This window comes from Penaeus chinensis, chromosome 4 (genome assembly GCF_019202785.1).
Source record: "Penaeus chinensis breed Huanghai No. 1 chromosome 4, ASM1920278v2, whole genome shotgun sequence".
NCBI lineage: Eukaryota > Metazoa > Arthropoda > Malacostraca > Decapoda > Penaeidae > Penaeus > Penaeus chinensis.
In genome coordinates, this window is record NC_061822.1 from 40,247,162 (window position 1) to 40,252,161 (window position 5,000).

At 37.5% G+C, this 5,000-nt stretch overlaps 1 protein-coding gene across 2 annotated transcripts in view; it reads left to right on the forward strand.

Annotated features, from left to right (window-relative positions):
- Window positions 1-3,456: 3,456 nt before the first annotated feature.
- The window catches only part of LOC125024989 (keratin, type I cytoskeletal 9-like), a 19,961-nt gene continuing 18,417 nt past the window's right edge, over window positions 3,457-5,000 (forward strand). Inside the window, exon 1 of one of the 2 annotated variants that reach the window (XM_047612807.1) lies at window positions 3,457-3,541. The gene's annotated coding sequence lies outside the window, so the exon portion shown is untranslated. Of the gene's footprint in view, window positions 3,542-3,667; window positions 3,767-5,000 lie in introns of those variants that run through there. The other variant, XM_047612809.1, reaches the window with a different exon arrangement.

The following is a 5,000-nucleotide window of genomic DNA, read 5'->3' on the forward strand; positions in this document are numbered from 1 at the left end:
TCCTGTCCGCACCTTAAACATTCACCTCTGAAGATGTTCCTTGACGTGACACTTCTTAACACAGAAGTCTCGTTGCACCATGACATAAACAGAACCCCTGTGACTACTGACTGTCTTGAATGACTCAGACTCCAAAGCACGAACCAAGGTCTCTTGCAAGTAGGTGATGTAGGCTTGCAGGGCATCAAACTACTCCCAGTGCCATTGTTTTTAATTTATTTATGAGGCAGAAGTATGAATAAAGGACAGACAGTTCATAGAGCTATGTGGCAAATCATACATGGTTCTTCTACGGGTGACTATTACTAAATATGTGGTTCTTCCAAGAATATACGGTAAAGTGTATTCATTTAATTATTGTGATATAGTTATGCTGAACGGCTTTAAGATCATTCTCTTCCATTTTCATAGATTAATTTATTTTTCCTCTTTAAGTGTCCTTCTTATATAGGGTACAAGCATGGGATCACTCAGTATCACAGGGTGTGGAAAATATAGGAAACAAAGGAAATGAGAACTTGGACTCATAGGGATTGGGAAACTATATGGACTCGAGAACAGCCGTATGTAATCTTTTCCAAGCCTGTGGTGGTCTGGGGACTGATTAGCTATGGATGGCTCATATTTTGAAGGAGTAGGAGGAAGGGTAAAAGGGGGAAGGACATGCGTAGGATAAAAAAAGAAACAAGAGGAAAATGTAGAGGAAGAAATGGATACAGAAGCCTCAGCAGACCAAGCCAAGGGATCAGAGAAGAAAAATAATGAAGAAAATAGGAGAACAAGAGGAAATAAGGCAAGTTGAACAAAGAAACTAGGAATGGGAAAAGGGAAGGACATGGAGAAGACAGGGGAAAAGGGAAACGAAGAGGAAAAATCAGAATCGCATGGAGAAGAGGAAGAAAATGACAACAGAAGAATTTGTAGATTTTTTTCTATAATATATTAAATCTATAAGAATATAAAGACAAAACGTGGAGAGAGAGAGAGAGAGAGAGAGAGAGAGAGAGAGAGAGAGAGAGAGAGAGAGAGAGAGAGAGAGAGAGAGAGAGAGAGAGAGAGAGAGAGAGAGAGAGAGAGAGAGGGAGAGAGAGAGGGAGAGAGAGAGAGAGAGAGTGAGAGTGAGAGAGACATATTACGGACGACAAACAATTTTACGGAAAAGGTGCATGACCGCGTTTCACAGGGCACGTTGTGAATTATATATATATATATATATATATATATATATATATATATATATATATATATATATATATATATATATATATATATATATATATCGGCACCGGAGAAATTCGGCACTGAGGAATACAAGCACCGGCACGGGGGATCACAGACACCGTGTAAAATGGATAACTCATAGGCACCGGAGAACACCGGTACATACCCTGTCTCAGCACGATTGTCTCCCCATGTACGGAATACGGAGGAGAGAATTACGGAAAATCCCCAAGGATAAAGATCTCCATCAAAGCATGGAATATTAATCTGCCAAAGACTCTCAGGTTTATCCTAATGATCCTGATCCCAACAACCTGGAAAAAGTCACAAGCTCGGAAGACAAAGTTAAAGGCCTCTCTCAGTTCATTTTGCGACTAACGAGCTGATTGGTTATTAATAAAAAGGCAATGAAACAGGCGTAAAGTATGGAAGTACATATAATTTATCATATCTATAGTTTTCATATTTAGGCCGATAATTCTAAAAACAAATCACTGTGCGAGATCTGTGGTTGATTGAAAGCAAATTGAGAATCAGACAATCGAATCATTTTTTTTTATTATTGGCGAACGTTTTTGTATTTATAAGGCTTTAGAATTTGTACCATCGGCGACTCAGTCTTTCAATTTAATGCTATCAAATTACATTTTCTTGGCAAATTAATAAATCACTTAATATAAGAGAGAGACTACTTATGAGGGGTTCTTTCATAAGAACCCCTCCTACCCCAAGAGAGGTTTTAATGATATCCCATTTTCAGCGTAAGGGGGGGAACACTGCCCTGGGTAGCCCAAATATGATGTACCCTCACACGGGAAGAAATAAAAAAAAATTATCATTCGTATTTTTATTAAAACACTAATCGACAATCCTACCATTGTGTTTGTCTATATCATATCTGTCAGAGGCTGTGGAAATGCCGATGGTGACAGAAATAAAACGATACCTATTAGAAGTACGAAATGAGTGATAAAATAATGATAAGTTAATTTACGGAAAAAATGAAACATTAACAACTACATCTACGATACCTATTAGAAGTACAAAATGAGTGATAAAATAATGATAAGTTAATTTACGGAAAAAATGAAACATTAACAACTACATCTACAATCCCATGACCTGCAAGCTAGACCCTAGGTGACCTTGCACCTGCCCGACCTGTGCCAGCTTAGATCGGAACTACATCAATATGCATATAAAAATCATTTTCACAAATATAGACCATTATGATTTCCTATTCCCCATCTTGCCTTAGAGATCAAACTCCCCATGTTGCGTTTCTCAATTAAATAAGAAATCGGTCCTTATGAAAAAAATGAGTGGACCAACCTGTAAATACTATAAAAGGCAATATCAAAAGTGGGACACATGCCATGGGGTAATTAGGTTTAGAGAGGAGGAAGCTCGACTCACACTATAACCCTCATATCAATACATTTATGATAATTTCGGAAATTCCAAAGATATAATCCATAATTGCGCGATAACATTACAGTGCGGCCTTATTTAATAGCAATCCTCACCCCGCCCCGCTTGTCACGTAGTTGAGTTATACATTTTCAATAAACACACGAATGTCTTCATAACCCAGCTATTTCCGTGAGGATAACGTGATTCTACATTAATTACATTCTCCTTGGTTTGAGGATTAAATTAATGTTAAATTACGTGGTTACACTCTTATTTACTCCCCTTATATACACATGTGATAGATGTATAATTCGTGTTTATTTAGTCATGTAACGCATCATCTCAAAGCGCCTTTTTCTATCTCGCCGCTTTGTTAATCTAACATCAGTAATATATAAAAATGTAAAATCCGAGACGCCCCACCCTTATTTCACCTATACTTTCAAGATAATGACTCTAAGGCACTTGATCGGCTTCCCGCCTCCCCCCATTCTTCCTCTTCCCCCTTGCATGGGGCACCAGGCCAGGTACCGCTTTTCCTTCCTTTTACCTTCTTGATGATAACCATAGGGGGGATAGGGACCCCCCTCTCCTCCTCCTCCTCCTTAGCCTCACAAGCCAGTTATCGAGCGTAATATTTTTCAAGTGCGCGTCTGTCCGAACGCATGGACTCCAAACGACTATACAAAGAATGCAAAAATAATATGATTGACAAACAAAGAATAACATATCAATGCTTAAATAATTGCATTGTGTAATTAAAATGATTGTTTTCTGATAAGAAATAATGGAAAGAAAAGTAAGGGGAAAATATCCTTAAGTCACAGACGAATTCAAGAGATCGAACGTGGCGAGAATATGTAAACAACCTCGGAGGTGTTAAAGCTACGAAGGGTGGGAACTTCGTGTGAGTGTTGTCTTCTTTCTCTCTTTTAAACATAGACATTGATACATAAGGGCATAGATGAATCCAACTAACAATATTGAGTCACGGCCCGGGCAGTATGACACAGCAACTCGACAGAAAAACGAGGAAAATACCGAGAGAAAGCCAGGCTTCAGTCGCGGCATGAAGGTGCAGCAAGTGGCTCCTGGGAGACATCCTGACCTCCGGTGACTCCCGTGACCTGTGGTGTGACCTTCCTGCCTCAGATACCGATTATTATTGGGCCCTGTGCTCCACATATTTTCCTTTACTGGGTTACTGGGTTTTACAGGCGCCATAGGAGGAGGGAGGATGTAGGTTCTGACTATTACTTGGAAGGAGTTCGGGGAAGTAGTGTGTCTTGGGTGTGTAGTGTGAACGTATATGTATTGTGATGATGAAAGGACGTTTATTTGCATTTATATATGAAACCATTCATGATGCTTTTAATGTATTTATGGTGTCATGTGTTTTTCATTAGTGAATACTGTCATATGAAGGACTACAATTTTAACTCTACATAGTGTTACTCATGCCGTTAGCATTCCAAGAAAAAAATAGGGTTAGTTCTGTATTTGAAGATTAATCACCAATAGATAAATTTATTATCTGGCAGAATATATGAGGTGGAGGTTTGTTGGCCTTTGCTAGTGCACTGATTAGCAGAAGTTACTGTTTGCATAGACATATATAGGAGATATTTAAGAAAATCAGAAGTCTGGAATACACTGCATTGTCGTGTTTTTTTTTTTTGTTAACTGTAATTATAAAGGAAAGAAGACCTGCAAGATTATTTTATTTACAGTACAGTCAGAAAGTGCAATTTGAAATAGTGATATTGAATATGTAGGGTTACAAGGAATATCTAAAATATGCACCAAGTGTGTTCATGCCACATACTATTGGCTCAGAATTCAGGATGTTACACTAACTTGAGTTTTTTCTTCTATATTGTTAATTTATTTACTGAGCTGTTGTAATCATATTGCTAAAGAGTGCCTCTGTTTACCATAACAAGTGCTTTATAAGAATAACTGTAACAATGAGGACTTAAGCCCTTCTTATATACATCACTATTGACATTAAGGCTGAAACAGACTTAGTTAAAATCACTTTTAGATAGTTTTAACAAAGTGAATTGAAACAGAAAAGGTGTTATCTGTTTTCTAAATTGTTATAGTGTATCAATATTGTCCTTAGTGATGAGCAAAAGATAGTGTGTGCTGTCATTCATCCTAGTGTCGTTCACCAAGACTAAGGCCCGTGTAAGGAAGTATTGTTGAATTTAGATTTATATTTTTGGAAAAAATAGTAAATAAAATAGAAACTCAAGATTGTAAATCGAAATTAGCATGGTATAAATGGTTTCGGTATAAATCATTAGACACTTTTCATATATTGATAAAACTCAACTTCCTCCAATCAGGTTTTTGAAGGTTTG